The sequence below is a fragment of the Balaenoptera acutorostrata genome, chromosome 15, assembly GCF_949987535.1.
Source record: "Balaenoptera acutorostrata chromosome 15, mBalAcu1.1, whole genome shotgun sequence".
In the NCBI taxonomy this organism is placed as follows: Eukaryota; Metazoa; Chordata; class Mammalia; order Artiodactyla; family Balaenopteridae; genus Balaenoptera; species Balaenoptera acutorostrata.
In genome coordinates this window covers 42,477,100-42,489,859 of record NC_080078.1, presented here as the reverse complement: position 1 = coordinate 42,489,859, position 12,760 = coordinate 42,477,100, and the positions used below count along the sequence as shown (strand labels likewise).

Genomic DNA, 12,760 nt, shown 5'->3' with positions numbered 1-12,760 from the left:
AGGGCAGACAACAGAAGCAAGAAAAACTACAATCCTGCAGCCTGTGGACCAAAAACCACAGTTACAGAAAGACAGAGAAGATGAAAAGGCAGAGGGCTATGTACCAGATGAAGGAACAAGAAAAAACCCCAGAAAAACAACTAAATGAAGTGGAGATAGGCAACCTTCCAGAAAAAGAATTCAGAATAATGATAGTGAAGATGATCCAGGACCTCGGAATAAGAATGGAGGCAAAGATTGAGAAGATGCAAGAAATGATTAACAAAGACCTAGAAGAATTAAAGAACAAACAAACAGAGATGACCAATACAATAACTGAAATGAAAACTACACTAGAAGGAATCAATAGCAGAATAACTGAGGCAGAAGAACGGATAAGTGACCTGGAAGACAGAATGGTGGAATTCACTGCTGCGGAACAGACTAAAGAAAAAAGAATGAAAAGAAATGAAGACAGCCTAAGAGACCTCTGGGACAACATTAAACGCAACAACAGTCGCATTATAGGGGTCCCAGAAGGAGAAGAGAGAGAGAAAGGACCAGAGAAAATATTTGAAGAGATTATAGTCGAAAACTTCCCTAACATGGGAAAGGAAATAGCCACCCAAGTCCAGGAAGCGCAGAGAGTCCCATACAGAATAAACCCAAGGAGAAACACGCCGAGACACATAGTAATCAAAGTGGCAAAAATTAAAGACAAAGAAAAATTATTGAAAGCAGCAAGGGAAAAAAGACAAATAACATACAAGGGAACTCCCATAAGGTTAACAGCTGATTTCTCAGCAGAAACTCTGCAAGCCAGAAGGGAGTGGCATGATATACTTAAAGTGATGAAAGGGAAGAACCTACAACCAAGATTACTCTACCCAGCAAGGATCTCATTTAGATTTGATGGAGAAATCAAAAGCTTTACAGACAAGCAAAAGCTAAGAGAATTCAGCACCACCAAACCAGCTCTACAACAAATGCTAAAGGAACTTCTCTAAGTGGGAAACACAAGAGAAGAAAAGGACCTACAAAAACAAACCCAAAACAATTAAGAAAATGGTCATAGGAACATACATATCGATAATTACCTTAAACGTGAATGGATTAAATGCCCCAACCAAGACATAGACTGGCTGAATGGATACAAAAACAAGACCCATATATATGCTGTCTACAAGAGACCCACTTCAGACCTAGGGACACATACAGACTGAAAGTGAGGGGATGGAAAAAGATATTCCATGCAAATGGAAATCAAAAGAAAGCTGGAGTAGCTATACTCATATCAGATAAAATAGACTTGAAAATAAAGAATGTTACAAGAGACAAGGAAGGACACTACATAATGATCCAGGGATCAATCCAAGAAGAAGATATAACAATTATAAATATATATGCACCCAACACAGGAGCACCTCAATACATAAGGCAACTGCTAACAGCTATAAAAGAGGAAATCGACAGTAACACAATAATAGTGGGGGACTTTAACACCTCACTTACACCAATGGACAGATCATCCAAAATGAAAATAAATAAGGAAACAGAAGCTTTAAATGACACAATAGACCAGATAGATTTAATTGATATATATAGGACATTCCATCCAAAAACGGCAGATTACACGTTCTTCTCAAGTGCGCACGGAACATTCTCCAGGATAGATCACATCTTGGGTCACAAATCAAGCCTCATTAAATTTAAGAAAATTGAAATCATATCAAGCATCTTTTCTGACCACAACGCTATGAGATTAGAAATGAATTACAGGGAAAAAAACGTAAAAAAGACAAACACATGGAGGCTAAACAATACGTTACTAAATAACCAAGAGATCACTGAAGAAATCAAAGAGGAAATCAAAAAATACCTAGAGACAAATGACAATGAAAACACGACGACCCAAAACCTATGGGACGCAGCAAAAGCGGTTCTAAGAGGGAAGTTTATAGCTATACAAGCTTACCTAAAGAAACAAGAAAAATCTCAAGTAAACAATCTAACCTTACACCTAAAGAAACTAGAGAAAGAAGAACAAACAAAACCCAAAGTTAGCAGAAGGAAAGAAATCATAAAGATCAGAGCAGAAATAAATGAAATAGAAACAAAGAAAACAATAGCAAAGATCAATAAATCTAAAAGTTGGTTCTTTGAGAATATAAACAAAATTGATAAGCCATTAGCCAGACTCATCAAGAAAAAGAGGGAGAGGACTCAAATCAATAAAATCAGAAATGAAAAAGGAGAAGTTACAACAGACACCGCAGAAATACAAAACATCCTAAGAGACTACTACAAGCAGCTTTATGCCAATAAAATGGACAACCTGGAAGAAATGGACAAATTCTTAGAAAGGTATAACCTTCCAAGACTGAAACAGGAAGAAACAGAAAATATGAACAGACCAATCACAAGTAATGAAATTGAAACTGTGATTAAAAATCTTCCAACAAACAAAAGTCCAGGACCAGATGGCTTCACAGGTGAATTCTATCAAACATTTAGAGAAGAGCTAACACCCATTCTTCTCAAACTCTTCCAAAAAATTGCAGAGGAAGGAACACTCCCAAACTCATTCTATGAGGCCACCATCACCCTGATACCAAAACCAGACAAAGACACTACAAAAAAAGAAAATTACAGACCAATATCACTGATGAATATAGATGCAAAAATCCTCAACAAAATACTAGCAAACAGAATCCAACAACACATTAAAAGGATCATACACCACGATCAAGTGGGATTTATCCCAGGGATGCAAGGATTCTTCAATATACGCAAATCAATCAATGTGATACACCATATTAACAAATTGAAGAATAAAAACCATATGATCATCTCAATAGATGCAGAAAAAGCTTTTGACAAAATTCAACACCCATTTCTGATAAAAACTCTCCAGAAAGTGGGCATAGAGGGAACCTACCTCAACATAATAAAGGCCATATATGACAAACCCAGAGCAAACATCATTCTCAATGGTGAAAAACTGAAAGCATTTCCTCTAAGATCAGGAACGAGACAAGGATGTCCACTCTCACCACTATTATTCAACATAGTTCTGGAAGTCCTAGCCACGGCAATCAGAGAAGAAAAAGAAATAAAAGGAATACAAATTGGAAAAGAAGAAGTAAAACTGTCACTGTTTGCGGATGACATGATACTATACATAGAGAATCCTAAAACTGCCACCAGAAAACTGCTAGAGCTAATTAATGAATATGGTAAAGTTGCAGGCTACAAAATTAATGCACAGAAATCTCTTGCATTCCTATACACTAATGATGAAAAATCTGAAAGAGAAATTATGGAAACACTCCCATTTACCATTGCTACAAAAAGAATAAAATACCTAGGAATAAACCTACCTAGGGAGACAAAAGACCTGTATGCAGAAAACTATAAGACACTGATGAAAGAAATTAAAGATGATACCAACAGATGGAGAGATATACCATGTTCTTGGATTGGAAGAATCAACATTGTGAAAATGAGTATACTACCCAAAGCAATCTACAGATTCAATGCAATCCCTATCAAATTACCAATGGCATTTTTTATGGAGCTAGAACAAATCATCTTAAAATTTGTATGGAGACACAAAAGACCCCGAAAAGCCAAAGCAGTCTTGAGGCAAAAAAATGGAGCTGGAGGAATCAGACTCCCTGACTTCAGACTATACTACAAAGCTACAGTAATCAAGACAATATGGTACTGGCACAAAAACAAAAACATAGATCAATGGAACAAGATAGAAAGCCCAGAGATTAACCCACGCACCTATGGTCAACTAATCTATGACAAAGGAGGCAAAGATATACAATGGAGAAAAGACAGTCTCTTCAATAAGTGGTGCTGGGAAAACTGGACAGCTACATGTAAAAGAATGAAATTAGAATACTCCCTAACACCATACACAAAAATAAACTCAAAATGGATTAGAGACCTAAATATAAGACTGGACACTATAAAACTCTTAGAGGAAAACATAGGAAGAACACTCTTTGACATAAATCACAGCAAGATCTTTTTTGATCCACCTCCTAGAGTAATGGAAATAAAAACAAAAATAAACAAGTGGGACCTAATGAAACTTAAAAGCTTTTGCACAGCAAAGGAAACCATAAACAAGACGAAAAGACAACCCTCAGAATGGGAGAAAATATTTGCAAATGAATCAACGGACAAAGGATTAATCTCCAAAATATATAAACAGCTCATTCAGCTCAATATCAAAGAAACAAACACCCCAATCCAAAAATGGGCAGAAGACCTAAATAGACATTTCTCCAAAGAAGACATACAGACGGCCACGAAGCACATGAAAAGATGCTCAACATCACTAATTATTAGAGAAATGCAAATCAAAACTACAATGAGGTATCACCTCACTCCTGTTAGAATGGGCATCATCAGAAAATCTACAAACATCAAATGCTGGAGAGGGTGTGGAGAAAAGGGAACCCCCTTGCACTGTTGGTGGGAATGTAAATTGATACAGCCACTATGGAGAACAATATGGAGGTTCCTTAAAAAACTAAAAATAGAATTACCATATGACCCAGCAATCCCACTACTGGGCATATACCCAGAGAAAACCATAATTCAAAAAGACACATGCACCCGAATGTTCATTGCAGCACTATTTACAATAGCCAGGTCATGGAAGCAACCTAAATGCCCATCAACAGACGAATGGATAAAGAAGTTGTGGTACATATATACAATGGAATATTACTCAGCCATAAAAAGAACGAAATTGAGTCATTTGTTGAGACGTGGATGGATCTAGAGACTGTCATACAGAGTGAAGTAAGTCAGAAAGAGAAAAACAAATATCGTATATTAATGCATGTATGTGGAACCTAGAAAAATGGTACAGATGAGTCAGTTTGCAGGGCAGAAGTTGAGACGCAGATGTAGAGAATGGACATATGGACACCAAGGGGGGAAAACGGCGGTGAGGTGGGGATGGTGGTGTGCTGAATTGGGCGATTGGGATTGACATGTATACACTGATGTGTATAAAACTGATGCCTAATAAGAACCTGCAGTATAAAAAAACAAACAAAACAACTAATACTAAACTTTCATTGGGTTATTTGTATGGAAATATGTTAATATAAATGTTTCAGACATTACATGAAATTTCTAAAAATCTTATATTTGTATTTGTATGGAAATATGTATGGAAATATGTTAATATAAATGTTTCAGACATTACATGAAATTTCTAAAAATCTTATATTTGTATTTGTATGGAAATATGTATGGAAATATGTTAATATAAATGTTTCAGACATTACATGAAATTTCTAAAAATCTTATATTTGTATTTGTATGGAAATATGTATGGAAGTATGTTAATATAAATGTTTCAGACATTACAGGAAACTTCTAAAAATCTTATATGTTCTGGTATAATGTTATAAGTAATAATCCTAGTTATTACTTTAAAATGTATATCTCAGAAATAACTAATTTTCTTGTCAACTGCATTATTATGAACTTTCATCAGATCTTTAACCATGGTCATTTTTAAGTCTTTTGTCATTTACAGACAGTTCTGGGTGTACTCTGATGATTTTGCAAATATGTTCATATAAAAGGGTTTCATCTTCAAGAAATTCATGGAAAAGACTCTGACAAGTACAGGTTTCTGGTAACTGACTGTACTGCTGAACTGAATGAATAAGCATTTTCAGAACTCTAATGAAAAACTGATGAACTCATAAAAGTGCTAACAAAAGATCAAGATAAAAAAAAATTAATTACATGGGACTGAGTGAACTGATGAGGATGAGTATAATTTTTGTGAATTTCTGTCTGAATTAAAAAAAAAATCCCACAAGGACTCAGAGGCAAAGAATATACAAATCAATTTTCACTGCAAAGTAAAGGAGCTGTTACAGTGGAGGATTACTGGACTGAATGTCAATATTATGACATAGTATGAGTGTGTTTCATGTTTGGTAATTGCAATCACTGTTGCTTTTATTGTGGTCATCCATGTACAATGCTTGGTGTCAGTCTATTTATCTCTTGTAAAAATAAAATACAGTGTGTGTGTGTGGAAAAAAAAAATGAGAAGTTGAACAAAGAGAGCGAAACCATAAAAAGAACCAACCAGAAATTCTGGAGCTGAAGAATCAACAAATGACATGCAAATGCAACAGAGAGCATCAACAGCAGACTTGATCAATCAGAAGAAAGAATCAATGAGATTGAATACGGGAACTTTAAAAGTATCAAGTCAGAGGAGAACATAGTAAAAAGAATGAAAAGGGTCACAGGATGGTATCCTATGATTTATAGGATACCATCCAAAGGACCAATTTGTGAATCACCAGAGTTCCAAAATGAGAAGAGAGGGAGAAGGGGGCAGAGAGTTTATTTAAAGAGATAATGGCCAAGAACACCCCAAATCTGGTGACAGATATAGATATCCAAGTTCATGAAGCTCATTGGTCACCAAATAAAATCAACTTAAAGAGATCCTCTCAAAGACACATTATAATAAAACTCAAAAATCAAAGACAAGAGGAGAATCTTGAAAGCAGTGGGAGAAAAAAATCTTGGGACTTACAAGGTAACCCCTCATAACACTGTCAGCAGATTTCTCAACAGAAACCTTACAGGCCAGGAGTTAGCAGGATGATATATTCAAAGTGCTGAGAGAAAAAAAACTGCTAACCAAGAATACTTTACTCAGCAAAGCTGTCCTTCAGAAATTAAGGAGAAAGACTTTCTGAGACAGACAAAAGCTGAGGAAATTCATCACGACTAGACCTGCCCTACAAGAAATGCTTAAAGGATTTCTTCAAGATGAAATGAAAGGATGCTAATTAATAACATGAAAATATATAAAAATATACAACACAATAGTAAAGGTAAGTATATAGTCAAGTTCAGGATATGCTAAAACTTTAATATGGTGAAGCATTAACCATGTAACTCTAATGTAGGTATTAAAGGACAAGAATTTTAATATTTTAATAACTATAGCTACAATAATTTATTAATGAATATGTAATATAAAAAGAGATAAATTGTTACATTAAAAACATAACAGGGGAAGTAAAAGGGTAAAATTTTTGTGTGCAATTGAAATTAAGTCTTTAGTGTAAAATAGACTGTTATATCTGTAAGATGTTTTATGTAAGCCTCAATGGTAACCACACAGCAAACATCTACAGTAGATTCACAAAAGATAAAGAAAAAGGAATCAAAGCATCTCGTTACAGAAAATCATCAATTCATAAAGGAAGGCAGCAAGAAAGGAATAAAGGAACAAGGGTACTACAAAACAGCCAGAACACAATAAGATGGCATTAGTAAGTCCTTACCTATAATTACTCCAAATGTAAATGAATTTTATTCTCCAGTCAAAATATACAGAGTGGCTAGATGGATAAAAAGCAAGACCCAACAATACACTGCCTACAAGAGACTCACTTCAGCTTTAAGGACACATATAGGTTTGAAGTGAAGAGATGGAAAAAATATTCCACGCAAGTGGAAACGAAAAGAGAACAGGGGTAGCTATGCTTATATCAGACAAAACAGACTAAGCCAAAAACACTAACAAGAGACAAAGAAGGTTATTATATAATGATAAAGGGGTCAATTCATCAAGAAGATATAACAATCATAAATATATATACAGTCAATATTGGAGCACCTAAATATATTAAGCAAATACTAACAGATATAAAGGGAGAAATAGACAACAGTACAATAATAGCAGGGGACTTCAATACCTTACTTGCAACAATGGATAGACCACCCAGAGAGAAAATGAACAAGAAAATGTTAGACTTGATTCATACTTTAGATAAAATCAACCTAACAGACGTGTACAGAACATCCCATTCAACAGCAGCAGAGTACACATTCTTCTCAAGAACACATGGAACACTTTCCATGATACATCATATGATAGATCACAAAATGAGTCTTAGCAAATTTAAGAAGATTTAAATCATACCAAGTATTTTTCCCAACTACAGTGGTATTAAACTAGAAATCAATAACAGGAGGAAAGCTGAAAAATTCACAGTATGTGGAAATTTTAAATTACACTCCTGAAAGACCAAGAGGTCAAAGAAGAAACCAAAAGGGAAATCAAAAAATATCTTGAAACAAGCAAAAATGGAAATATAATAAACCAATTGTGGGATGCTGCAAAAGCAGGTCTAAGAGGTAAGTTTATAGTGGTAAATGCCTACATTGAGAAAAAAGAAAGATCTCAATAAACAACCTAACTGTATGCCATAAAGATCTAGAAAAAGAAGAACAAATTAAGCCCAAAGTTAGCAAAAGGAAGAAAATAACAAAGATCAGAGCAGAAATAAATGAAATAGAGACCAGAAAAATAATAGAAAAGATAAGCAAAACTAAGAGCTGTTTTTTTAAAAGGTAAACAAAATTGACAACCTGTTAGCTAGACTACCTAAGAAAAAGAGAGAAGACTGAAATAAAATCAGAAAGGAAAGAGTAGACATTACGACTGATTCCATAAATACAAAGGGTAAAAGATTACTAACAAAAATTATATACCAACAAATTGGATAACCTAGAAGAAACAGATAAATTCCTAGAAACAGACAAGCTACCTAGACTGAATTATGAAGAAATAGAAAATATGAACAGACCAATAACAAGTAAGGAGATTGAATCAGTAATCAAAAACTTCCCAATAAAGAAAAGCCCAGGATCAGATGGTTTCACTGGTGAATTCTAACGAACATTTAAGGAAGAATTAATGCCAATCCTTCTTGAACTCCTCCAGAAAATTAAGGAGGAGGGAACACTCCTATCTCATTTTATAAGGCAAGCATTACCCTGATATCAAAGCCAAATAAGAACATTACAAGAAAAGAAAACTACAGATAAATATCCCTGATAAATACAGATGCAAAAATTCTCAACAAAATATTGATATTAGCAAACTGGATGCAACAGCACATTAAAAGGATTATACACCATGATCAAGCAGTACTTATCCCTGGGATGCAAGGAGGTTTGATACATGCAAATCAATAAATGTGATACACCACATTAATAGAGTGAAAGATTAAAATCATATGATCATCTCAATAGATGTAGAAAAAGGATTTGACAAAATATAACATCCTTTCATGATTAAAATGCTCAACAAATTGGGTATAGAAGAAACATACTTCAACGTAACAAAGGCCAATAATAACAAGCCCACAGTTATCATCATACTCAATGGTGCAAGACTGAAAGATTTTCCTCTAATCAGGAACAAGATGAGGGTGCTCACTCTCACCATTCCTCTTCACCAAAGTACTGGAATCCTAGCCAGAGAAATCAGGCAAGGAAAAGAAATAAACTGCATCCAAATCGGAAAAGAACAAGCAAAATTGTCTTTGTTTGTAGATGATATGATCTTACATACAGAAAATCCTAGAGACTCTACCCAAACACTGTTAAAACTAATCAACAAATTCAGTAAGGTTGTAGGACGCAAAATCAACACACAGTTGCATTTCTATACACTAGAAATACAATCTCTGAAAAAGAAATACTGAAAACAGTCCCATTCACAATAGCATCAAAAACAATAAAATACCTAGGAATAAATTTAACTAAGGAGGTGAAAGATCTGTACACTGAAAACTACAAGACTTTGATGAAAGAAAATGAAGAAGACAGAAATAGAAAAATACCCCATGTTCATGGACCATAAGAATTATATGCTGTCAAAATGTCCATATTGCCCAAAGCCATCCAGAGATTCAATTAATCCCTATCAAAATTCCAAAGGCATTTCCATGGAAACAGAAAACAAAAAAATCATAAAATTTGTGTGGAACAACAAAAGGCCCCCAAAAGCCAAAGCAACATTGAGAAAGAAAAACAAAGCCAGAGGCATCACACTTCTGATTTCAAGCAATATTACAAAGCTATGGTAATCAAAACAGTACATGGGGGCTTCCCTGGTGACTGAGTGGTTGAGAATCCGCCTGCCAATTCAGGGGACACGGGTTCAAGCCCTGGTCTGGGAAGATCCCACATGCCGCGGAGCAACTAAGCCCATGAGCCAAAACTACTGAGCCTGCGCTCTAGAGCCCGCGAGCCACAACTTCTGAGCCCGCATGCCACAACTACTGAAGCCCATGCGCCGAGAGCCCATGCTCCGCAACAAGAGAAGCCACCACAATGAGAAGCCTGCACGCAGCATTGAAGACCCAATGCAGCCAAAAATAAATAAATTAAAAATAAATTAAAATAAAAACAAACAGTACGCTACTGGCATCATAGACACATAGACCAATGTAACAGAATAGAGAGTCCAGAAATAAACTCCCACATATACAGTCAACTAAAATTTGACAAGGGAGCCAAGAAGACTCAATGGAGAAAGGGTAGTCTCTTCAATAAATGGTGCTGGGAAAATGAGATAATCATATGGTGAAGAATGAAATTGTACCCTTATCTTATGCCACGGACAAAAATGAACTGGAAATGGATTAAAGACTTAAACATAAGACCTGAAACTATAAAAGCCCTAGAAGAAAACATAGGGGAAAACTTCTTGACATTAGTCTTGGCAACAATTTTTTTGATATAACACCAAAAGCACAAGCAACAAAAGAAAAAATTAGTGAGACTGTATCAAACCAAAAACTTCTACACAGCAAAAGACACAACAAAATGAAAAGGCAACCTACAGAATGGGAGAAAATATTCACAAATCATATATCTGATAAGAGGTTAATATCCAAAATATACAAAGAACCCATACAACTCAATAGCAAAAAACCACACAACCCGATTTTAAAATGGGCAGAGGAACTAAATAGACATTTTTCCAAGAAGACATCCAAATGGCCAACAGGTACATGAAAAGATGCTCAATATCACTAACCATCAGGGAAATGCAAATCAAAATCAGATTATCACCTCACACCTGTTAGAATGGCTACCATCAAAAGACAAGAAAGGGACTTCCCTGGTGGTTCAGTGGTTAAGACTCTGAGCTCCCAATGCAGGGGGTGCAGGTTCGATCCCTGGTTGGGGAACTAAGGTCCCACGTGGTGCACAGTGCGGCCAAAAAAAAAAAAAAAAAAATACCCACCAAAGACAAGAGATAACAAGTGTTAGCAAGGATGAAGGGAACTCTTGTGCACTGTTGGTGGGGATGTAAATTAGTGCAGACACTATGGAAAACAACACGGAGGTTCCTCAAAAAATTGAAAATAGAACTACCATATGATTCAGCAATTCCACTTCTGGGTATATATCCAAAGGAAATGAAAACAGGGTATTGAAAAGATCTCTGTACTCCCATGTTTACTGCAGTATTATACACAATAGGCAAGATATGGAAACAACCTAAGTGATCATCAACAGATGAACGGATAAAGAAGATGTGGTATGTATGTATGTATGTACATATGTATGTATACATGTATATGTGCACATATATGTAATGGATATTATTCAGCCATGAGAAAGAAGGAAATCCTGCCATTTGTGACAACAAGGATGGATCCTGAGGACATTATATTAAGTGAAATAAGTCAGCCAGAGAAAAACAAATACTGTATGATACTGCTTTTATGTGGAATCTAAAAAAGTTGAACTCAAAGAAACAGAGAGTTGAATGGTGGCTATGAGGGGTTAGGTACAGGGCAAAGGGGAGGTGTTGATCAAAGGATACAAATTTCCAGTTATAAGATGAATACGTTCTGGGGATCTAATGTACAGCATGTTGATTATTGCTAATAATACTCTATGATATACCTGGAAGTTGTTAAGATAGTAGACCTTAAATGTTTTCACCACAAAAGAAAATGGTAATTATGTGACATGATGGAGGTGTTAGCTAATGCTATGGTGGTGATCATTTTGCAATATATAAGTGTATCAAGCTAACACATTGTACACCTTAATCTTATACAACGTTATATGTCAATTATATCTCAATAAAGCTGTAAAAACAAATAAATAAAGGTCTTCTCCAAAAAACAAAGACCTGACAAAACTGAATAGGTACAGTTGGATCATTAAAAGCCCTTATTTGGGTCTGTATGAATCATTTTAATTATCAGTAGTTTTTGTCTCATCGTGTAAGACATGGCTTTTCAAAATGGTGCTGCTGGGCCCAAATATTTCCTGACCCTTCCTTCTGTCACCAGCCTGGAGCTAAAGGTCAAACGACAATATTTGAAAGCAAGTCCTTAAAAGACAATGCAAAAACCTAAACATGAAAGAATAAAAATTAAGTATTTCAATGTAGAAGAAACAGCTATCATGGACTAGTATATCAGAATCTAATTTTCAGGGCCAGGTCTCACCTTAAGAAACTAACGCCCATGTATATCTAAATTAATCCTGTTCTTCACCCGATGTGTTCTCCATCATGTAGATAAATGTTTTACCACCTGGGCTGCACATTGGAATTACGTGGGGAGCTTTTTAAATATACTGATGTGCTCTACCCCAAAAGATTGCTTTCATTGGTCTCAGTGCATCCTGGCATCAGAAATTTTTTCTGAGATAGAATTCACCTCCTGAAACCAAGGGTAATCATCAGTTAAATCCATCACACCTGGAGCCCACCATCATGCTCAAGCTCGCTTTAACTGTTGCTACCAAAGACTTGCACATTCTCCAAGGGGCACATAGCCCAAACGATAAGATGTTTGCCTGAGTTGTTTTCCAGGAACTTGGAGTCAGCTGCATCTAGTTTGAGCTGGAGCCTGTTAAGACTGGGCATCTGGAAGGACCTCGTAAA

At 35.6% G+C, this 12,760-nt stretch overlaps 1 protein-coding gene across 2 annotated transcripts in view; it reads right to left on the bottom strand.

Moving 5' to 3' along the window:
- CFAP61 (cilia and flagella associated protein 61) overlaps positions 1 to 12,760 on the bottom strand; it is a 262,542-nt gene that overhangs the window by 221,094 nt on the left and 28,688 nt on the right. The gene's annotated exons all lie outside the window — the stretch shown is intronic.